Here is a 25884-nt window from a genome sequence, read left to right as displayed (position 1 = left end):
AGATATATCTACCCCTAGATTACATTGCTTAGATATAAATTTCTTGTTTATACCTACTTTAATCTAAAGTTTTCACAAACAGGGTATCCCTTGACAATGAATGGGCAAGAACAGTAACCAACTAATCTCCAGAAAGTAACTCCAACAGAGACCCAGTTGTTTACAAGACACTAGAGGACACTAGAATCGAGTGAATAATCAGTGTTAAAAGCCTCCCTTTGTATTTGAATAACTAACCAATTCTCCTTGTGTCACTTATTCCTTCTTACTTTGTTAGCCTGAGTGATCCTTAAGGAAAATTCTTTTCATTAGTATCTGCCACAATAAGTGAATATACCCTTGAAATGATGATATAGCTCATTTTTTTAAGGAGCTGACCAATTAATCAGATTCATTTATTGTCAAACCTAGATAATTCATATATAAATCCACTATAACTCATTTTTTATAAACAACAACTGATGTTATCATCTCTGGCATCTATTTTCCCCTATGGGTCCTCCTACTTTCCATTGTAGGCATTCAGGGACTCAGGGTGAAAAAGTAGCCAACACTGGAAAGGTAGTTGGAAGGAAAAGAGAGTCCTGGGGAATCCCAGATTAGCTATTAAATGTTTGGTCTAGAAACTACACACATCGCTTTGGCTCAAAAATCACTAGTCACACAGCCCCATCCAACCATAAGGGGAGTCAAGAGGTTAATTATACCATTGCCTAGAACTTTGAGAACTAACCTTAATGACTACAGAGTAGATCTTCCAGGAAAAAAATTAATATATGGCTATCCACATATGAGATAATCAGCAGAAACAGTATGTTACCTAAACTTTCTGAGGAGACCAATTATTATCACACTGAGCCAATATTATAAAAAATAGGAAACAGTAACATAGATGAGTAAGTAAAGTTGTAGGCTTCCTATGAGGACAATTTAAGGACTTAGTCATTTTTTGTTAAATTATATATTTTATGTAAAAAATTCATTTGCAGAGACAAATATTGCATATTGACATATATTGCCAAAGTTATGATAAAGATTAAAGAACTAGGAATAGGGACTCTTAATTCCCTGTTATTTTTGGTGATGCTCATTCTGGAAAGACTTTTCCACACTGAAGCCAATGAAGATTTATTTTTATTGTTGCTATAAAGTTTTACAGCTTTTCGTCTTTGGTCAGTCAATTTCTGCTTCACAAATGTCCTTCGTAAGTGAAACTTGCTTATCTTCTGGAGAGTTTCTAAGGCATCACATTGAGTTTTTCTTTTAAACAGGTTTGCTATATCACATTGCTTTTTAAAATCAACTAATTTATTTGAAATTCCTGTTAGAAAACAGTTTTATACAGATAAACATGTCTTGTGACTTTGATTATCAGAAACATTCCATTTGCTGGGTGTTGAGTTGTTTCTTTTTATTACATCATGAATTGGAGTTCTCCAGAGTAATGCAATCTGCGAAATGCTGTCTGGGTTACTGTTCATTACTGATAGCAAATGTGGAGCTTTACTTGTATTGAGATTATCAGTCTTTTCCAAAGTTAATACTGTCAATTATAAAAACAAAAATCACGCCAAAAAAGGGAAACATTTCTCAAAATCCAGAAAAATATTTCTGACTCCTCAGAACAATTTCCCCAGATCTTGAACATTACAGCATTTATGATATTCATGTACACCCTAAAAAAGCACTAATGTTTTTATGATGTGGACAATGTCAGATCAAGGCTTGTTAGGCTGCTCTTTCAAAATTCTCTTCTATTCTCTCTGGAAAGACAAACAAGGGGAAACTAGAGAGTTTTAGTATCTTAGACGTATTTATTATCAGTTAATGATTAGACAGGACAAAAATCCTTCTTTTGACAATATATATATTAAAGCTATACAAAGAGCTTTTATATTTCAGGATAAAACTCCTTTCAGGATCAATAATTATTGGACTACTTATATTTACTATATGGCATAGTGAAAGTTTAGTAAGATTTCAAGTTCTTCTAGCTATTGTCTTTATTATGTTTCTAAAAATTTTAGTCGTGAGATTATAAAAGGGCATCTTAAAAAAATTGTCTTAAAAATAGTGAAAATGCAAAATTAAGAATTTGAATGAGATTTCTAAAGTCAATCTAGCTCTGAAAGTCTGTGACTATCCTAGTTTACATATAAACCTAGAACCAACTTTTATTGTTCTCTTGAAGATTGTTTTAAAATGAGCTTTAACCAAATTTCTTAACTCTGGTCCCTCAGTCATCCTCTGGTGTGGCTTTGAGAGCTTTACTAATGTTCACAGAATTCCCAATGAAAAATATTTCAGGCATTGTGAACCCTAAACTTTCAGAAGTGTTAGAAAATACATCCTCACTTTTGGGATTTGTTTGAAAGTGATACAGATATGTAAAAAGATAGTCATTTTATTAGTAGAGTAGTGTAAAGGTGAAGAGTTCATAAAAGCAAAGTCCATATTTACTTTATAAATTACTCTTTGCATGGTATTACATGTAGCAGGCACTAATGAATATTTGTTTATTAAATGAATGAAATGTCCAACTATAGTATAATAAATAAATGACTGAATAGTTCACTCGGCTGACTATCATAAATTCTTTTAGTAGGAAACAGATTCTCATACCATAAAATGGTGGGATATAAACTGATTCATTATTTGTGGGAGAGTAATTTGTCTTTGTGTATCAAAAGTATAGTATAATAAATAAATGACTGAATAGTTCACTCGGCTGACTATCATAAATTCTTTTAGTAGGAAACAGATTCTCATACCATAAAATGGTGGGATATAAACTGATTCATTATTTGTGGGAGAGTAATTTGTCTTTGTGTATCAAAAGTTTTAAAATGGGCATACTTATTGCTCTAACAATGTTATTTCTAGGAATTTATTCTCAGAAAATAATTACAATATGTGTTATCATTTATCTATAGAGAGGTGTACTGAAGAATTATTCAAATTAGACAAAATTTATGAAACTATGGCCATTATTTTTATTTTCTTTCTTTTCCATATTGCCTGTCATATGCTTATATTATTTAAGTATTATTATAAATTAAAACATTATGTCATAGAAAAAGACACCACCACAATAATGCCATTTTACTACCCCATAGGCCTTAAAGCCAAGAAAACAACCAAAAAACCATGAAATTTGATAATTATTAAACAAAATTCCCACAACCATTAAAGAGCATTAAATAATTTTTAAATGATTCCATTGAAGACCTACAGAAGTGTTTTGGAAAAGTCGGTCCAACCCCGCCCTTAGCCTCACTACCATGCTACAAGTCAATTATTTTTCCTTCACCCTCAAGTAATTGTTTTCCTATCTAGTGGTTCTATTAATTAATGATAATTGATGGTGAAGTATTAACCTCTTCAACTATTAATACTGAATTGTCTACTGTTCTCTTTAATTTTGTTAGTTTGTGTTTTATATGTTTTGTGGCTTTGTTAAATAGCTGCACAAATTTATAATTCATATCTTCCTGATGAACTGACACTTTTATGATTATAACATATACCTCTTAATCTCTAGTAATATATCTTTTACCTTAAAATATATTTTTTCTCTTATTTGTATAGTCACTCGAGCTCTCAGTAGGTTTAACACATTCAAATTTAATATCAGTCTCTTATAAGCAGAATATATTGGGATTCTGGTTTTCAATCCAGTGTGATAATCTATACTTTTTATTTAGAGTGTTTAATTCATTTGTGTTGAATGTAACTATTGATATGCTACAATTTACACCTGTCATGTTGCTGTTTGTTTTATACACATAATGTCTGTTTTGTTCCTCCATTTCTTCACTGTCTTTTTTGTTAAATAGATATTTTAGTGTACTATTTTATTACCTTTGTTTTTTAAACAGTATTTTTAAGTTATTTTCATAATGGTTATTCTGAGGAATTAAAATGTGTATCTTATTTTAAAATAATCTAGTTTAGGTTAAGGCTAAATTAATACCAATAGTACATTAAAAGTTTGCTCCAATCTAGCTCCTTCTCCCTCCCTTCCTTTGTGTAATATATTACTGTCACACAAACTACATTTTCATATAAGCCCATTAGCAAAGTTTTACAATTATTGTTTTATACAGTTGTCTTCTAAATCAGTAAAAGAAAATAGTTAATATTTACACGTATTCCCCTAAATACCTCTACTGATGCTCTTTATTTCATTGTGTGGATTTGAGTTAACATCTAGCATCCTCCCTTTTCAGACTAAAAGGTTCTCTTTTTATTTTCTATAGGGCAGTGTGCTAGCAACAGATTCTCAGTTGTTGTTGTTTTTTTTTATGAGAATGTCCTAATTTCTCCCTCACTTTTGAAAGATAATTTTGTTGGACATAGAATTCTTGGTTGACAGCCTTTTCATTTCAGCACTTTAAATATGTCAGCTTACCTTTTGGTCTCCATGGTTTTGATTAGAAATCACTTATTAATCTTACTGAGGATCCCACATACTTGTTAAATCATTTTTTTTCTCTTACTGCTTTCAAGATGTTCTCTGTGTCACTGATAATTTGACAGTATGACTATGATGGTATGGATATGGATCTCTGGGTTTTTTGTTTTTTTTTTTAACTTGGAGTTCCTTGAGCTTGTTGGATGTGTAGATTAAAGGTTTCTATCAATTTGGGAAGTTCTTGGATATTATTTCTTCAAAATTTTTTACCCCTTTTGACACTTCGTTCCTTCTGGGGCTCCCATTATGCGTATTTTGATACACCGACAGGTTTCTGAAGCTCTGTTCATTTTTATTCACTCATTTTTCTTCACTCATTTTTCTTTCTGTTCTTCATACTGAATTATCTATTAATTTATCTTCAAGTTCACTGGTTCATTCTGTCACTAAGCCCTTCTAGTTAATTTTTAAAATTTCAGTTATTATATTTTTAAACTTCAGAGTATCTGTTTGTCTTTTTTCTATAATTTCTATCTCTATTGATTTTATCTACTTGGTGAGATATAGTTGTCATACTTTTCTTTAGTTCTTTAAACATGGTTTCCTTCAGTGCAACCTTTAGGTTCCCTCAAGGACAATTTCTATTGAATGCTTTTACTTTTCTCTGTATGGGCCATACTTTCCTATTAATCTGCATATCTCTTAATTTTTTGTTGAAAATGGGGAAATTTAGATAATACATTTGATTCTCCTTATTCATGGCAGTTATGCTCTATAAAGTCACTGCAAAGACTGAATTAGTGGATAATGAACTTTTACACATGCATATTACATAGATTATAATCCTAAATAGTGAAAGCAAGTCATCCAGGTAGACTATTTTATTTTACAAAAGAGAAAATGAGGCTTAGAAAAGTTAATAATTTGCCCGTGGCTTCCCCACTACTGTCTTCATCCTTTGGTCATCTCTGTATGAGAGCTAAAACAAGAAGGCAGAGGGCCACCTTGTTTGACCTCACCTGGGAACATGCATATTGGGAGACTTACAATTTTTGCTACTCTGTGCACTTACATTTTTGTGAATGACTGTAAAGGACCATGAATATTGATTTTGGTGTTACAAATAAATTTTAGTGACTAGGTAAATTCACTAATATGCAATTTGAGAATAACAAAGATCAAATGTATATTGTAGGAAGTCTGGAATCTGACACTGCCGCCTAACAATTTTGTTTTTACTGTTTTATTGTTGTTGCTGCTGCTGTCATTTATTTAGTGACTTTCCGTGACTTATTCTATAGAGTATTCCCTGCAATGTGTGGCCACTGAAATCTCCGCTTTTTAGTTATCTATTAATTTTCTTGTTTGTATTTTTAAGCCTGGATTTGTTCACCCCTGGGTCAGCATAGCTTAGTGGTCAGTCAGTGGTTGGTCAGAAGATTTCCTTGAGCCAATAAATCTTTCCAAGAGGATCTGTGTGTATACTGAGAGACACCTCAAAGTTCAGGCAGTTTACACGCCTGCTTTAGTCTTCATTCCTGCTTGCACAGGGCCCCAAGGTCAGCCAGATATAAATAAGTAACTGGGCCTTTCTCCAGTTTTTCTGGGCATGTGCACAATCTACACATGTGTGTGGCCTTACAGATTCCTAGGAATATTTGGGGCTTTTCAAACACTTTAGGGTGGTCATTCCTTAGATATGCCCCTCAAAATTTTTGGCCAGCTTCTTGTTTGCCTCAACTGGTATTCCTGCCTTAGACAGCTGTAGTATTCACTACTGCAACTAAGTACTTATTTTTTAAATGACCGAAATATAGGGCTTTTCTGCCAAGCTCAACTCCAAGTCAGGCTAAAGAGCAACGAGGTCCTAAGAATGGGACTGTTTCAGAAAGCTCCAAGTCTGGTCAAAATAATGACAACACTCTCGGGAATTTTTTTTTTTTTTTTTTTTTTTTTTTTTGCAGAGCTCTAAAACAGTTCAGTTTCCTACAGTGGCTGAGGCTGGTAGTTGCTGCAGCTGCTGTACCATGGAAGGAGGGGTAGGGAGAGGAGTGTCCTCAAAACAAAATGACACAGACCCTGCTTTGTTTCCAAAGTTCAGTTCTCTTTTTTTATTTTAATATGGTTTCATTTCATATATATTTGTATATATACACACATATATATTTATTTCATATATGTGTGCATATGTACATATACATATATATATATACTCCTTTTCACATTCTTTTTCATTATATGCTATTACAAGGTATTGAATATAGTTCCCTGTGCTATACAATAGGACCTTATTTATCTATTTTATATACAGTAGTTAGCATCTGCAAATCCCAAACTCCCAATTTATCTTTCCCCATCCTCTTCCCCCCATGGTAACTATAAGCTTGTTTTTCTGTATCTGTGGGTTTTTCTTTTTTTTTTTCTGTTTTGTAAATCAGTTCATTAGTATCCTTTTCTTAGATTCCACATATGAGTGATACCATATGGTATTTTTCTTTCTCTTTCTCGCTTAATTCACTTAGTATGACAATCTCTAGGTCCATTCATGTTGCTTTGAATGGCATTATTTTATTATTTTTTACGGCTGAGTAGTATTCCATTGTATAAATATAACACAACTTCTTTATCCAATTATCTGTTGATGGATCATATTAGAGCTTCCTCTGGATATATGCCTAGGAGTAGGATTGCTGGATTATATGGTACATTTTTAGTTTTTTAAGGAATCTCCATACTGTTTTCCACAGTGGCTGCATCAACCTACACTCCCACCAACAGTGTAGCAGGGTTCCCTTTTCTCCAAACTCTCTCTCACATTTATCGTTTGTGGAGTTTTTAATGATGGCCATTCTGACTGGTGTGAGGTAATACCTCATAAGCAGGTTTTCAACATCCCTCTAATCTTGCTATCTCAGAAACCTTCTATTCCAACTGTGTCACGGCATAATCCTCATCATTAGTCATTGCTTCAGTCATGATTTTTATAAAGGTTACAAAACCATCTCATATTTGCCTGTGCCTATTATTACCACCCATTTGAAAGTTAAAATGAGAAACACCTTTCAGTGGAGGGTAAGGTAGTACTCCACATAGTTAGAGAAAACTAAAAGCAGGTCATAAATTAACAGATCTACATTGCAGCTATTTTCATGATAAGAAAGTGTTAACTTCCATTTCATCTGTGAGCAGGCTGGTCGTGTCCATATTTGGTGCACTAGAAGATGCTGAATGAATGAGTGGGGCATCTGTGGAAGCCCAAAGAAAACGAACATCTTCCAAATAAATGTCTAGGCAAAAATAAACAATCAAAGAACAGGTCTGTTCAATTCCACTGTTTGCTCTAAAAATAGTTATACATGAAAATAGAGTCAAGTGTTTTATAAAGTACCTTGGCAATAAGAAGTGCTATTCCAGTGAGTTGTAAGTCCTAGGAATTCAAAGAGTTGGGCAAAGCAAGTAAATGGATAAGTTATAAACACAGGTTGCCAAAAGGAGAAGCATTAGTAATAATGACATCTATGTGGGAACCCCTGCACAGAGCAACATAAATCTGACTAACTAACGTCAGCAAGAGAGAAAATAGCAGTCAAAACAAAAGATCTGAAAAACTTGCTGCAAAAAGTCAGTAGAGAACCGTGAATAACTAAGCAGGAATAGTAATGGATAGTACCAGCCAGTCTTTCTATATGACCAGAACATTACAATTTGAAATTACTCAAATAAAGATGAAATACTAGATGTTAAAATACATTCTGTGTGTTTACTGGAAGGTGGTTCATTTTAATCCTTTTAAATCTCTGCTCAGTATTAAAGCTTAAGGAATCCTTCATATGGCAGCAAGGAGTCTTTCAAAGGGTGTATAATGAAAGGATAATCCTAATATTTGTTGCTTGATTTTTAGTCCTCATTCAGATCATGTGAAATTGGGACTCGTTTTGCCGGTTGATTATAAAACATTATAAATCTAAAAATTTAGCTTAAACATACATGAGTGAGTTCCAAATTATCCATCACATGAAGTGGGGGAGTGGGAGGATGAAGGCTTAGCTCCAATCATGATGTTGCCATTTTCTATAAATGTGCTATTTTTTAAATGCTTGAAGCTATCAAGAACTTTTTACAGTAATGTATTTAATAAGTTGAATAAATCTGGATAACACAATAAAGACTACTTCTTGAGACTTTAACTTTTGCATTGCTCCCCTGAGGAAACTCCGTGGTATCAGATGCCACAGTGGCCTCCTGGCCACTTAACATGGCACAAAGCACTTGAATTGAAAGTCAGCTTTATTAATTCTACTCTGTAATTCTTCTAAGCATGGCAAGTGAATTGGTTAATTTTATGTGTTGACTTGGCTAGGTCATGGTAATGAGTTTTGTTAAACATCAGTCTAGATGATGCTGTGATGGTATTTTTTGGATGTATTAATATTTAAATCAGTAGATTTTGACTAAGGCAAATTAACTTGCCATAATGTGGGTGGGCCTTCATTTAATCAGTTGAAGGTCTTAGAAGAAAAGACTGAGGTCACCCAAGGAAGAAAAAATTCTGCCTACAGACTACCTTTGGACTGAAGACCACAACTTTAACTTTTCCCTCGGTCTCCTGCCTGGTGTCCTGCCTATAGATTTTGGACTTGCCAACCCCCACAACCACATGAGCCAATTCCTTAAAATCTATCTATCTATCATCTATCTATCAACACATACATCCTACTGGTTCTGTTTCCCTGAGAATATTGACTATTACACCAGAGAAAATAGAAACCCTCCAACCTCTTCCACGTTTGGCCATCAATGTGTCTGAACTACCTGCAAAGGTAAGTATATTGGCTATCACCAGGAACTCTAAAGATTGTGGTATAGATATACATGCTGAATAGAATTACTGTAGCTGTTGATTTGAAGTAATAAGCTTTTATCCTTAACATTGGAGTTACTGCTTCCTTTCTCTCTGAATGCTTCCTTTCTTTCCAGTTGCCTACTAGAAGTGAAAGTAATTTATTGTAAGCACTGGAAATTGAATTGCAACATAAATCTGATAGCTTTCTGTGCAAAAAAATAAAATGATGATACTATTCCAAAACCAACACAAAGTGTTTTGTTACGGCTTTTTAGTCATGGTGGTGTCTTGATATATACTGTTTTATCTTCATATTTTCTTGATCCCCTCTTGTGACCAAAAGTAGATAATAAAATACATGAAATTCAACCCTCTTTACCTAAATTCAAAAATACTTGTTTAGGGCTTACTGTGTTCAGTGCTGGAGATGAAAAGATGAGGAATGACTGTCTTTAAAGAGGGCAATGTTCTATGGGAAGGCAGCATATAAATACATACATATTTTTTAACCAGTGAAAATGTCTAATTAAGGCAATATATTAAAGGCTTTTTTATACCACCCTTCAACCTCAAATCACATCAAATATAACAACCAAAAAAAGACAAGTAAAGATAACATATTCATTAAAACAAAGAGATTGCTGTGACTCCTAAGCTACATTATAAAGCACATCTAGACTGAGCAAAGAGAACATGCTGAGTTCCAGTGCCTGTTGTTTTGGATCTTGAGCCAGAAACACACCCAACACACACCAAACTGTCACATTCTAAAGGACATAGACTATATATATATATACACACACACACACACACACACACACATACATATATATATATTTTTAATGAGAATGCCTTGCTAGACTGATTCTGATAGCCCAGAATTGTGAAACAGGGAACACTTAAGGAAAAATCATGGAGATGCTCATGTCATTCCTATTGTCCATGACTTAGCTTCTCTGCCAAAGGGGAGGGATAAGTCAATGAAAGGAAGATTGAAGAACTTAATAAGAGACTATTAAGGTGAGATTGCTGCATTTAGCAATCTAAGGAGACATTTGTTCCTAAGGTAAAAGAGATAGCTTGAAGAGAGCAGTGTTTGAAGTAGATCTTCAAACTGTTCATCACTAGGTCCTTACCACCATCCAAAGCTCACTAATATTCAAAAGAGATATTATCATGGGATCTATCCCTAAAAAAATAAGAGGAAAAGATAGACTGGAAGCAAGAAAAAAAGAGGAAAAGAAACATGAGCAAAAGGCAGCTGAAAAACACAAGAATTGTTAAATTACATAATTCTACATAGCGAAATTGCAGAGAATGATTTTAAAAACAGAAATTAAAAAGTTCGAAACAGTCTTTTATGTGTACAAAGAAGTACTCAGTAGAGCATGGAAAGGAATGAAAAACACTCTTATAAAACAAAACAAAACAAAAAACATAAATACAAAACAGAAACAGACTCATAGACATAGAATACAAACTTGTGGTTACCAGGGGGATGTGGGGTGGGAAGGGACAGACTGGGATTTCAAAATGTAGAATAGATAAACAAGATTACACTGTATAGCACAGTGAAATATATACAGGATCTTGTGGTGGCTCACAGTGAAAGAGAATGTGACAATGAATATATGTATGTTCATGTATAACTGAAAAAGTATGCTGTACACTGGAATTTGACACAACATTGTAAAAGGACTATGACTCAATAAAAAATGTTTTAAAAAAAAAGAAAAACACTCTTATAAAACTCAGGAATTAAAAGAAGACAAATAAAAACATCATAATGATGAAAAACACTCTAGAAATAATCCTCAAAATGGGATAAATGCAACTGAAGAAGTCAGAAATATGGAGAATAGGCTGGAGAATCTATCTCCAAATGAAATGAAAAAACTATGTATGTAGGATTTCAGAGAAGACACCTGACACATGATGGCTATTTCTGAAGAAAAGAAACAAAGTGGTTTGGAAGCCAGTAGGGCTGTTCATGCAGATTCTGATTTTCCACTCATTCCAGGAACATGACACATCTGCAATCCTCATTTCCTTTGACAGGCATAGCCATGGGACCAGATTGGGCCTCCAAAATGAGAATGGTAAAGACTTTAGGAGTTAGCATTTAACTTACTACATTCCCTTTTTTCCCCATTTGGTCAACTTTCTAAACATTTATCAAGAAGGAGGCTTCAATACTGCATGACATCACTTATAAGTGGAATAAAAAAAAAAAGTCAAACTCTTAGAAATACTTTGTGAACACTCACCTAGAAGATGAACAAGGTCTGAGGATCTAATGTATAATATGGTGACTATAGTTGATAATACAGCATCGTATAATTGGAATTTGCTAAGAGAGTAGAACTTCATTGTTCTCACCAAAAAAATAAAAAATAAGATAAATATGTGAGGTGATGGATGTGTTAATTAGATGGTGAGAATCCTTTTACAATGTATAAGTACTTCAAATCACCATGATGTACACCTTAAATACATCTTACAATTTTAATTTAAAAAAAATTATATCTCAATAAAACTGGAAAAATAAAAACAAAATAAAAAAAAGAAGACTTCATTAGCTTGGGTTCTTGAGTGACTATAATCAGCAGAGCCCTGATGTTAGACTTGTAGTATCAACAGGAAATAAAATTGAATGTGTCAAGCCACTAAGATTTTAATAATGCACCACAACTTAGAATGATACAAATATGGTACAGAAAAACACTTCAAGAAAAACAGTCTTTCCCAAAACTTTTAGTACAGTTTTAAGCTCTATTACATTCAAAAGTATAAATGATACCAACTTAATAAAAAAAATTTGAAAATGTATCTACATTTCCTCTATACTTATTTTTTGTTATATTTGCCAATGCATTTTCCTTTTATTGTTGTTTTCAGTTTTTGCCATCTTAAATTAGAGGTACTGAAAAAGTTAGAATTACCAATTTATAGCTTGAATTTTATTGAACTAAATAGGTATTAAAAACATATAAATAACTTTCAAATGATGAAATTGGTGAGGAGTTATTTGTTTCCCTCACAAGCTTGTGAGTGACTTGAAAAAAGAGATTGTCTTTTCTTTCCTTATTTTTAAACTAAGTCTGGCATTATAGAGATGTTAAACAAACTTTTCTTGGACAGAATTGACTTATTACTGCTTTCACTGCCTCCATGTAGCTCATTTGAGGTTAATATGCTTGACTAAATTTGTAATCTACATATAAATGCGTGATAAAAAAGGCTTCTAGTTTCTTTACTTTTGATAGCGTGACTTTTTAAAGTCTATTTAGCTGCATAGCTACTGAATGTACTGTAAGTTAAATCTGGGATTGAATAATTATAAAAGTGATGATTAATAGAAGCTATTATATAATTATATCAAAGTAATCCTTTATAAACTGGTTTAGAAATGGCATAACAGCATTTTACAATTAAAATGCAGTTCAAATTGAGATATCTGAACATGTAACTGACAGGGATTTACCCCTTCTCTCTTTGAAAGCAAAGTGATCAGTCATGTTCTGGCAAATCAATTACATACATGTGACTGAGTGAGATAAATACCTGTTTAAATCTTTTAAAATGCCATAACTCTTCTTCCCCTTACACATTCAACTATCCAGATAATATATGTAGTCTTTAAAGACCTCCAAAGATCCTTCACTTTCACCTTTAATATAGAAGAGAGGTGGTTCAGGAATTAGTGACGCTAATCCTCCTTGTCTTATATTTTAGCTGCAATCTTTGACCTCCCTACTTCTCTGATCACTATGACGTGGTTTCCTTTGCTGACCCTTTTCCTTGCCCTTTGATTGTAGATAAATTTATTGGATTCAGTCCTCCTCTTTATTATTATTATTTTTTGCTCTTTTTGATGATCTGTTCAACTTCTATGGCTTACTATATCATCACCACACTGAAGGTTTTATATTTAATGTCCCCAGCTCTAATCAATTTCCTTAACTTCAAACCTTCATTCTCTATTTCCTGCCACACATGCCATCTGCAATTCTCTGAAACATCTGCAAACTCAGCATATCTAAAAACTGATCTTACTCTCTCAGACTTTGGGCATGTCCTATCAGATTTTAAACCAGTGGTTCTCAATTCAAGTTTTAGAGAGGAAACCTGAGGTTGTTAGAAAGTAAGGTTGCATCAGAATTATGTATAGAGGTTTTCAAACCAATATTTCTTCACAGAAACTGTGTCAGAATTTCCTGGAGCAGGGAACTGGGAAAGTAGACATATAGCTTTAAAAGTTTATGGGTGATTTTGCCCAATTTTAACCTCCCAATACCTCCAACTGCTATGAACTATGTTAGGCTCATGGATGTCCAAACTCTTTCCTTGTCTATTCCCTGCAACTGCTCATACATGATCAAATGTGCCTGAGACAAAGGTGAGGATTTCTTACTTACACCGGAAGAAAGAAAGAAAAGAAAAGAAAAGAAAAGAAAAGAAAAGAAAAGAAAAGAAAAGAAAAGAAAAGAAAAGAAAAGAAAAGAAAAGAAAAGAGAAAGGAAAGGAAAGGAAAGGAAAGGAAAGGAAAGGAAAGGAAAGGAAAGGAAAGGAAAGGAAAGGAAAGGAAAGGAAAGGAAAGGAAAGGAAAAGAAAAAAGAAAAGAAAAGAAAAGAAAAGAAAAGAAAAGAAAAGAAAAGAAAAGAAAAGAAAAGCAAGCAAGCAGGCTAGCAAATTCAGTGGAATAGTCCTAATTCTGAAATATCTCTAACATCTATTTCATGTTCCACATCTCCAACACCTGTTTCATGTTCCTCAACCCCATTCCTTCTACAGCTGCCTTTCTTCAGGTTACGAGGATCACCTTGACTTCTACAATGGCTTAATAAATGTCTTCTCTAACTTTCACCTTTTTTTGTTTTTTTCCCAGTGGATACTTGTTTTAATTAATTTTTTAATTGAAGTAAAATTGATCCTTTAGTGTTTCATTCATTCTCATCCACCCTACATACAGTAACAAGATGTATAAATATCAATTGTATGCGTGTATTTAAATTATACCTTAGGAGGGTGCCCTTTTCTCCACACTCTCTCCAGCATTTATCGTTCATGGACTTTTGAATGATGGCCATTCTGACTGGTGTGAGATGATACCTCATTGCAGTTTTGATCTGCTTTTCTCTGATAATTAGAATACTGAGCATTTTTTCATGTGCCTATTGGCCAACTGTATATCTTCACTGGAGAATTGCTTGTTTAGGTCTTCTGCCCATTTTTGGCTTGGGTTGTTTGTTTTTTGGTTATTAAGTTGTATGAGCTGTTTATAATATTCTGAAAATTGGGCTTTTGTCAGTCTCATCATTTGCAAATATTTCCTCCCATTTCTTAGGTTTTCATTTTGTTTTGCTTAAGGTTTACTTTGCATCCAAAAGCTTATAAATTTAATTAGTTTCCATTTGTTAACTTTTGCTTTTATTTTTATTGGCTGGGGAACCCTACTACACTGATGGGGGGAATGTAGTTTGTTGCAGCCATCATAAAAAACAGCATGGTGATTCCTCAAAAAACTGAAAATAGACTTACCCTATGATACAGCAACTAACACATCTTCATGGTGCACAGCCCATAAGTCACACATACTTCAGATCACAACTCATTGGCCAAAACTTAGTTACATGACCACACTAGTCACAAGTGAGACTGAGACATTATGCTGGGAAGTCCTGTGTCCATAAAAGCTCAGGAAGAGAGAAATAATGAATGTGGAGGTGAGACCACTAGCAATGTGTGTTCCATAAAATTAAGGAGGGAACGTTGTCTAGATGGTTTAACTCTTTCTTCAAAAAACCGGCTACATTTTTGAATGTCCAAACGACATACCTTTTAACATGACACTTGATGTGGTGTGGATCAAGTTATGGATAAAATGCAATGAATAAAGACCCTAGCAACAGAAACTGAAGTAGTAAGTATAAACCTTCTTACTTATATAACAGAAATTTGAGTCATTGAGTCTTACTGAGGCCAAGATACATCTGGGGAAATCTGAATATGCTGACCCAGAAGAGTTAGATAAAAGAGCCATGTTGGAAAAATGACAGCACTTAGCCTCAATCTTTTAAAAATTCATGAGTTATGGGGAGGGCTCCCTGAGCAAGCCTGGACTAGCCTGGAGAACTCTAAAAGAAGAAAGAATCCCACTCTGATGCAGAGTTTATGGTTTTTCATAAACCATACCCGGAGTTTCACACACCAGGTCAGATGAAGCCACAATATCCCTATTTGACTATGAGACCAAAGAACAGTAATTCCTATTCATACTCAAGAATGGGTTGACCAGATACCATTTGGTAAAGTCTTACGGAAATCTTTCCCAACCTATTTAGGAGACTTTCATATACTAATTTATTTCCTTGTCTAAGCTTATCATTTATTTCACTCCTGCAGGAAATGGAGAATATTTTTTTATTAACTACATATTCATGAACGTAAAAGAGTTTGTCCTAATCTCAAGAATGTTTTCATTCACAATTGGTTCTCTTCTCTTACTATAGAGGAGAATACCACTTTGTCTAACAAGAACAAGAGAATACACAAGAATTTTTAGACCTTTCAAGATTAAGAAGAAAACCACCAAAACACAAGCAAGCCAAAGATTAGTCCCCATCTCTTGTTTAAAATCGACATAACTAAGAGGAAATATATCCCTTCAAATATTTGATAGAAGAACTGGGGAAACTTGCTATGAATTTAAAATAAGAAATCACTACTAGTTTTTAAAATCCTTAGGTTAAAAAAAATCTTTTTTTCCTGATGGAGAGAATTCTGGACTAAGAAGGCAGAAAATTAAGTTTGAGTCCCAGATCAGCCAGTAGCTAATTGTGGACTTGGACAAATCCCGTATCTTTGGACTTCAGATTTCTCATTTGTAAAATCAGGAAGTTGAAAGATATTTCTAAGGTCTTTTCTAATTTTAATAGTCTGTAAGTTAATGAAACTGCTAGTTACTGAATTTTTTTTAAAAAATTCCCAAATCACAAATGTCACAGAATCATATTAATTTTTTTCCTACTTCACACACAAATTGGTGAATGATAAATTTCCCCCAAACAGTTAGGGGGAAATCCAGATTCTGAAGATATCTTGTAAAGTTAACATTTGTAAAGGAAGAATTAAACTGTATTCTAAAGTGTTCTCTAGCCTTTAGAGACGCATGGGTCACTTTATTAATTCTTCGTGTCAAAAAAGATATTTGGATGATTGTTCCCTCCAAATTTGGATTATTTATGATTCATATCCTGCTGCCAGTAAGATGTTTATAGCAGGTGATCTCCCCATTTATGTTAGTTTCAAAGGATTGAAGCTAATTATGGAATTGGTCTTGATTATACTTACGCTAAGTTAAACTTGCCCCAGTGACATTACAGTGAACGCCTGACTCCAGTCTCATCTCCGGCAGCATCAGTCCACCAGGGAGGGCTCTTCCTAAAGCACGGGTGATAGCGCTTTGGCAGCTCCGTAAGTTTCACTGCCTACTGTACGAGCTATGCCAGGACATTTCACTCCTCCTTGGCTTTACGAGGGCTGCATCCAATGCCATGAGTGTCAGTCCTCACCATCACTGTCAGGATACATTTACGCTAATTCTCAACAGACCTCCGCTCTATACAGATGCAGTCCTAGAGGCCAGATTCAGAAAATAGACGGAAATTGTATGCAAAGAGAAAGGTACCACCTTCTCTGGGGAGAAGCAGTCCTGTCTCAGAGTATGTGCTGAGTTTCAGGAGAAAACTACACAGTTGTACCAGGTAGTCTGGACTTTTTCCTCCCCTTATTCCCTCCCCATCCTCTTATTCTTGCCTTGCAATTCCTGATCCTCTTTAAGAATTAACTAAATTCTCCCCTTGTCTGGGAAGCCTTCGCTGTCTTGTCCATCTCCCCTACAGAGACAGAAATTTTCTCCTCTGTGAGCACATAGTCCCCACGCCTTGCTGTACCATATCCTATTCTGTTGTCACTGACCCCCGTTGTGTCCTTTAATCCCTCCTAGTAGGATGACTAGTTTGCTGGCTCTTTCTCCCCAATAAACCATAATCTCCTTATGGGTAAAAAGTCAGAGTCATCTCTACCTGGGATTCCTAGGACCAGGTCTGTTTACTTTAAGTGTTTAGCAAATGCCTGTTTAGAGGAAAGTTATCTTGTTGGTGTTAGAGCAGGTACAGTATTTAAAATGTATCCAACCAAACTGCCTAACTGTAGCATCAAATGTCAGCTCATGTTCCAAAAATACATATCATACACAGTCATTTTCAAAGAAAGATAGTGGATGGATAATTGAAGTTTATTTCTTTTTGAATTGGGATGAAAGTTTCATTTTCTATTAAAAAATTTCAGAAGTACAGGGTATGAAATACTTTCCAAATACTGTTTTGTATTCTCTCTCTGTAAATTTCCTTGCTCCCACACCTTCAAAAGCCTCAATCTTCCCCCCTGCAAATGTAAATCAACTAAATTCTAAAATGAAGAACTGATTCCTACTGACTAAGAAAAATGTAGTCCTTTACACAGGAATGGAAATTCCCTATTTCCAGAGATCAGCAATGGACTTAAATCATCTGCTCCCATTTAGGAAGGACCAAGGCATCCACCAAATATGTTAGGTAATGAGGATTTCTCAACTGTGACACCAAGGACACTTTAGGCCAGATGACTCTTTATTGGGGGGTGGGGTCATCCTGTGCATTGTGGGTTGTTGAGCAGTATCTCTGGCCTCTACTCACTTGATGCCAGTAGTAGCCTCCCAGTTGTAACAACCAAAAATATTTTGAGACACTGTCGAACAGCCCCTGGGGGGGCAAAATTGCCTCCAGTTCAGAACCACTGCCCTTAATACACTAAGAAGGTCGATACATCAGGTTTAGAACCAGTCATACACATAGCAAATACCAGCTCTACCACTTAGAAGCCACGTGCCCTTGAGCAAGTTACTAAACACCTCCACGCTTTAGTTTCTCATGTAAAAAATGATGCCAGGAGGATGCACTGTCACAGTCCTTGGAAGACTAAATGGGAAATGTAGATGAAATGCTTAGCATAGTACCTGGTATATTGCAAGTTCTTAATAGTTAATATGCATTATTGTTATTTATTACCGTACATCACAGATCAATTTTTGCTGGAATTAAAATGCCACTAAATATACTCTAATATAACCCTGAATACAGTTTGATTTTTAGAGTTCAGAACAAATTCAGGCTCTTCCTGTCCCTTAGTGGTTTCACTGTGAACATCAAGAGCTATGAAGAAAGCACCCAAGACTTCCAGATAATCGGATTAAAGTAGAAGCAAACTGTTTTGGTTGTAGGTGAGAGACTCTAGTTGTCCTCCAATATCTATGCTGCCTTCTTCCCCAGTGATAAAAATTTTTAAAAGTTAGCAACCCAAATTATAGTCATATTTCCCAGACTCCCTCCCAGAAAGGAATGCATGGTGTGAAAAAGTTCTGGCCTAGGCAATGGAAGCAGAATTTATAGATACAACTTCTGAGATGCGTGTGTAAAGGAAGGGGGTCTGCTCCTTTATCCTCTTTATCCATCCTGCTGCTTGGAACATGATTGCAACAGCAAGAGCAAAGGTTAGGACCATGTCAGTAAGAACCACACCCAGGAGATGATAAAGTGGAAAGTTGAAAGCAGCCTGGGTCCCCAGTATCTGTAGTCTGGCCCTGCCTTATCAACTCTGAACTGACTACATCCTTTTTCTTTCTTTCTTTTTTTTTTTAGTTGAAGTACAATCAGTTACAATGTGTCAATTTCTGGTGCACAGCACAATGTCCTAGTCAGGCACGTACATATGCATATTTGTTTTCATATTCTTTTTCACTAAAGGTTACTACCAGATATTGAATATAGTTCCCTGTGCTATATTTTTTAAATCTATTTTTATATATAGAGGCTAACATTTGCAAATCTCAAACTCCCAAATTTATCCCTTCCCACCCCCCTTCTCCAGTAACCATAAGATTGTTTACAATGTCTGTGAATCTGTTCCTGTTTTGTAAAGAGTTCATAGTGTCTTTTTCTTTTCTTTTTCTTTTAGATTCCACATACGAGTGATATCATGTGGTATTTTTCTCTCTCTTTCTGGCTTATTTCACTTAGAATGACGATCTCTAGATCAATCCATGTTGCTGTAAATGGCACTATTTTATTCTTTTTTTACGGCTGAGTAGTATTCCATTGTACAAATATACCACAACTTCTTTATCCAGTCATCTGTTGATGGACATTTAGGTTGCTTCCATGTCTTGGCTATTGTATATAGTGCTGTTATGAACATTGGGGTGTATCTATCTTTTTGAATGAGAGTTGCCTCCTGGTATATACCCAGGAGTAGGATTGCTGGATCATATGATAAGTCTATTTTTAGTTTTTTGAGGAATCTCCATACTGTTTTCCATAATGGCTATACCAAACTACTTTCCCACCTGCAGTGTAGGAGGGTTCCCTTTTCTCTACACCCTCTCCAGCATTTATCATTCATGGACTTTTGAATGATGGCCTTTCTGACTGGTATGAGGTGATACCTCATTGTAATTTTGATTTGCATTTCTCTCATAATTAGCAATATTGAGCATTTTTTTCATGTGCCTATTGGCCATTCGTATGCATTCATTGGAGAATTGCTTGTTTAAGTCTTCTGCCCATTTTTGGATTGGGTTGTTTGTTTATTAAGTTGTATAACCTGTTTATAAATTCTGGAAATTAAACCTTTGTCAGGTTCATCATTTACAAATATCTTCTCCCATTCCATAGGTTTTCATTTTGTTTTGCTTACAGTTTCCTTTGCTGTGCAAAAGCTTATAAGTTTACCTCGGTCCCATTTGTTAATTTTTGCTTTCATTTCCATTGCCTGGGTAGACTGCCCTGGGATAACATTGCTAAGATTTGTGTCAGAGAGTGTTTTGCCTATGTTTTCTTCTGGGCGATTTATCATGTCTTGTCTTATATTTAAGTGTTTAAGCCATTTTGAGGTGTGTGTGTGTGTGTGTGTGTGTGTGTGTGTGTGTGTGTATGGTGTGAGGGAGTGTTCTAACTTCATTGATTCACATGCTGCTATCTAGTTTTCCCAGTACCACTTGCTGAAGACACTTTTTTCTCCATTGTATATTCCTGCTTTCTTTGTTGAAGATTAATATACTGTAGGTCTGTGGGTTTCTTTCTGGGCTGTCTGTTCTGTTCCATTCATCCATGTGTCTGTTTTTATGACAATACCATGATGTTTTGATTACTGTATCTCCGCAGTATTGTCTGAAGTCTTGGGAGGTTTATTCCTCCAACTTTGTTCTTTTTCTTCAGCATTGCTTTGGCAATTCTGGGTCTTTTGTGATTCTATATACCTTTTAGGATTATTTGTTCGAGTTCTGTGAAAAAATGTCCTGGGTAATTTGATAGGGATCACATTAAATCTGTAGATTGCCTTGGGCAGTATGACCATTTTAACAGTATGGATTTTTCCAATCCAAGAGCGTGGGATATCTTCCCATTTCTCATCATCTTTAATTTCCTTAATCAAATTTTTGGAGTTCTCCATATATAAGTCTTTCACTTCATTGGTCAGATTTATTCCTAAGTATTTTATTGTTTTGGATGCAATGATAAAAGGGATTATTTCTTTACTTTCTTTTCCTGCTAATTCATTGTTAGTGTAAAGAAATGCAACAGATTTTTGTATGTTAATCTTGTTATCCTGCTACCTATCCTGCCAAATTCTTTTATCAGCTCTAGTTGTTTTTGTGTGGAGCTTTTAGGGTTTTCTATATATGGTATCATGTCATCCGCATATAGTGACAATTCTACCTCTTTTTTTCCAATTTGAATCCCTTTTATTTCTTTTTCTTGCCTGATTTCTATGGTTAGGACTTCCAAGACTGTGTTGAATGAAAGCGGTGAGAGTGGGCATCCTTGTCTTGTTCCAGATTTTAGTGGGAAGGCTTTCAGTTTTTCACCATTGAGTATTATGCTAGCTGTGGGTTTATCATAAATAGCTTTATATTATGTTGAGATATGTTCCCTCTGTATCCACTTTGGTAAGAGTTTTTATCATAAATGTGTGTTGAATTTTATCACATGCTTTTTCTGCATCTATTGAGATGATCATATGATTTCTGTCCTTTCTTTTGTGGGTGTGGTGTATCACGTTGATTGATCTGTGTATGTTGAACCGTCCTTGTGTCCCTGGGATGAATCCAACTTGATCATGGTGCATGATCTTTTGTTATGTATTGTTGGATTCTGTTTTCCAATATTTTGTTGAGGATTTTTGCATCTATGTTCATCAGTGACATTGGCCTGTAATTTTCTTTTTTGGTAGTGGCAGTAGAAATTTTTTTGTAATTTTCTTTGTCTGGTTGCGGTATCAGGGTGATGGTCACTTTATAGAATAAGTTTGGGAGTACTCCCTTCTTTTCAGTCTTTTGGAAGAGTTTGAGAAGGACCGGTATGAATTCTTTGTATGTTTGGTAGAATTCCCCAGTGAAGCCATCTGGTCCTGGACTTTTGTTTGTAGGGAGGTTTTTTTATTGCTGATTCTATTTCATTTCTAGTGATTGGTCTGTTCAAGTGGTCTATTTCTTGATTCAGTCTTGGTGGACTGAATGTTTCCAGAAACCTGTCCATTTCTACTAGGTTGTCCATTTTTTTTCCCATATAGTTGTTCATAGTATTCTCTTATGGTTTTTTGTATTTCTGTAGTATTGGTTGTAATTTTCCCATTTCCCTTTCTTATTTTGTTTATTTTTGTTCTCTCTCTTTTCTTCTTGATGAGCCTGGCCAGAGGTTTACCAATTTTGTTTACTCTTTCAAAAATCCAGCTCTTGGTATGATTGATTTTTTTCTATTGTTTTTTTTTAAATCTCTATTTTATTTATTTCTTCCCTGATCTTTATTATTTCCTTCCTTTTGCTGACTTTAGGTTTTGTTTGCTCTTCTTTTTCTAATTCTTTTAGGTGATAGGTCAGGTTGTTTACCTGAGATTGTTCTTTTTTTTTGAGGAAGGCCTGTATCGCTATGAACTTCCCTCTTAGGACTACTTTTGCTGCATCCCATAGATTTTATGTGGTTGTGTTTTCATTGTAAATTGTCTCAAAATATTTTTAAATTTCTTCTTTGATTTCATCATCGACCTATTGTTTTTTTAGTAGCATGTTGTGTAATCTCCATGCTGTCATTTTTTTCTCCTTTGTTTTTCTATGGTTGATTTCTAGTTTCATGGTAGTGTGATCAGAAAAGGTGCTTGAAATAATTTCTATCCTCTTAAATATTTTGAGGCTTCTTTTGTGCCTAAGTACATGATCTATCCTACTAAACCTATGCAAAAAGAAATATTGAAAATTCTACTCTAAATATAAAGGAAGCAGGATGCTATAGAAAGGAGAAAACCATAATTGGAACTGTGATAACTACAATGAGTTGCAACAGAATAAACATGAAGATGTAAAAGAGGACATCAAAATTATTAATGGTGGGAGAGGGGAGCAAGAAAATATAGATCCTTTTTCTTTTTTTACTTCTTTTTAGTATGTGTTTGAGCTTATATGACTATCAGTTTAAAGCAAATAGATATAGTAATGCGTTAATATACTTGAAAAGCAGGGTAATCACAAATCAAAAGCATACAACAGAGTCACAAAAACCAAAAAGAAACCAAGATAATATGAAAGAAAATTATCAAACCACAAAAAAGAAAAACAAAAAGAAGGGAACAAAGAGGAAATACCAAATCAACTGGAAAACTAAATTCGAAATGGCAATAAACACACATCTACCAATAATTACTGTAAATTTCAATGAATTAATGCTCCAATCAAAAGACATAGAGTGGCAGGTTGGATAATAAAACAAGAACCTACAATATGCTGCATACAAGAGACCCACTTTAAGGTGAAGGACACACATAGATTTAAAGTGAGAAGATGGAAAAAGATATTTCATGCAAATGGGACATGACAAGAAAGCAGGAGTAGTAGTACTGATTTCAGACAAAATAGACTTCAAAATAAAGGCCATAAAGAAAGATAAAGAAGGACACTATGTCATGATTAAAGAAGCAATACAAGATGAGGATGTTACACTCGTTAACATATATGCACCCAATATAGGAGCATGACGACTATAGTCAATAATACTGTCATGTATATCTGAAAGCTGCTAAGGGAGTAGATCTTAAAAGTTCTCATCACAAGGAAAAAACTGTAACAATGTGTGACAATGGCTGTTAATTAGGCATATTGTGATCATTTCACAATATATGCAAATAATAAATCATTGTATTGTATACCTGAAACTAATATAATATTATATGTCAATTATATCTAAATAAAAAATAAAGTTACAAATTTCTGATTAAATATGGTGGCCTGACCATAAACTCTTGTATTTTTCTCTTAAAATCATACTAAAATGACCATGAAAGGATTTCAAAAATGGTACAAACCAACAAGGAAAATGTACACAGGAGAAAGGTGGTGATAACTAAGTTTTATAAGCTTAAAGTCATATAAGCAAGTTATGAATGATTTTAAAAAAATCAAAGAAAGCTGAAGCTTACTCCGGAAGGGTGGGAAATTCTGAAGCAAGCTAGTCACAATGCAGAAGCCCAGCAAAGCTCAGGAATGAGAAACACCAGGTACACTGAAGTGGGGTAGGGGTACTATATACATAGTAGCTCAAACCCTAGATCTACTCCCATGCTCCTGACAGTCAGGAACTTACCTCCCTCCCCAGGCCCAGCAGAAGATTAGTATTTATTTCCTAGAAAGGTTGAAAATGAGGGACACCATATACAGGTGGAGGCAAGGGCATCACAATAAATACAGGGGAGTAAAGAGCAAAACAAAAGTTTATATATAAACAGTGGGCCTCCTTGACTCTTTTAGTTATGAATGAGTAGCTGGTAGTCAGTTTCTTATTCCCTGAAGGTACTACATTGCAGGATTCCTCTCTGAAAAACTGATAAGCCTAAGAAAAGGGGTCTTCAGTCTTCAGTACTGGTTCTCCAATGAAACAACCCAACCAAATCACCCCATGGTGAAGCCCAGAAGTAGACAAGATTGTCTTCATACACTGAACATCCAATCAGCATTGTAGCCTGTCTTACAGATAAAAAAGCTGCCAACAATCAGCAAACTGGAGAGAAAATCCTCTCACATGAAAGGTAGAGATCAAAACAAACAATACAAAAAAAAAAAAAAAAAGTGAAACTGAGATAATAAAACAGGAGTAAACTTTCTGTAGAAACTGTAATTGAAGAGAAATTAAACTGCATTATAACAGCAGGAGGCAGTAAGAAAGATTCAGAGGAAAAAGCTAGTCTTGAAAATTAAAAAAAATAAACAGACACAATAAATTCAAAGAAGTTGGAAGATAAATTTGAAAAAAAAATCCTAGAAAAAAGTAAAGAGATAAGGAAATAAACAGATAAATCTGATTTTCTTTATAAACCTTATATAACTGTTTCACTATGTAATTATGTAAGTAAATTATGTAAAAAATTTATGTAAGTAGTTTTTAAAACCTGAAGGTAGAATTGAGTCTGGAAATTGGGGATTAACGCAACCAGATCTGCAACTTCTTAAGAAACTGGATTCTTTCCTAGAAGAGAAGAGGGTGTGTAGCAGGAAGGAGAGAGCTGACTAAGGGCTACTACCTTGATCACCTGTAGAAACAAGATTTTCTCTAGACTGTGTTAGTGAGGCTAGTTTTCAAGTGAGCATTGAAACTTTTATTTGAGGCTACGTGCTATCAGAAACTAGAGATACTGCAGGAAATGTTGGGGCAGGAAAAAACACAGGAAGATTTTTAATTGTGGTTATAAAGTGCCAGTAAAATATAAGAGTACTGGCACACGTCTGAGTTAGGTAAAGTGACCACAATTATAGAAGATTTTCAGCACCCAGGATTAATCATCTTACTTGATCTCAAAATTGTCCGTGCATGCATTTTGGTGGCAGAGGGATAGTTAGTAACATGGAGAAAAAGCTGATTAAAGAGTCCATATATGTATTAAAATTTAAGCAACGTTTTTAGTGAGCCATGAGAGAAGATCTTGTGGACCACAGCTTAAGAAATTGGCCCTGATTAGAGCCGTTCACTGCCAAAGCAACTGACAACAAAGCCTTACTGAGAGGTCTTCCCTAATGTGTGAGTTACATACATATCTAATCTCTTTCCCCCTAATTACATATATATTCATTCAACAAACATTTATGAACCACCAGTAGTTGTCAGACACTGTTAGGTAACAGAGCTTCAAAGAAAATAACCAGACACAGTCTTTGTTTCATGGAGTTTATAACCCCCTGGGGAATTTAATCAGCATGGTAGGCAATTCCAATAAGGGTTAAAGTCATCAGAAGGAGGAGTCAAAGGTACGGGTGACTTATTTAAGAGCATTTAATTAAGCAAATAGGGGAGTGGGTATCAAAGTGTTTTAGGCAGAAGGATCAGTGTGTGTTAAAGTCCTGGGACAGAAAAGAACATGCTGCCTTCAAGGAAGTGAAAGGCCTTCCACACTGGTCAGTGTGTAGGGGAGAAAGAGAGGAGACAGAATGGCAAGTAGAAGTGAGTTTTTTCAGGACTAATAGTATATTGTGGATTAGGGACTTTATTCC

This window comes from Camelus dromedarius, chromosome 11, assembly GCF_036321535.1.
Source record: "Camelus dromedarius isolate mCamDro1 chromosome 11, mCamDro1.pat, whole genome shotgun sequence".
In the NCBI taxonomy this organism is placed as follows: domain Eukaryota; kingdom Metazoa; phylum Chordata; class Mammalia; order Artiodactyla; family Camelidae; genus Camelus; species Camelus dromedarius.
Note: the sequence above shows the minus strand (reverse complement) of the source record.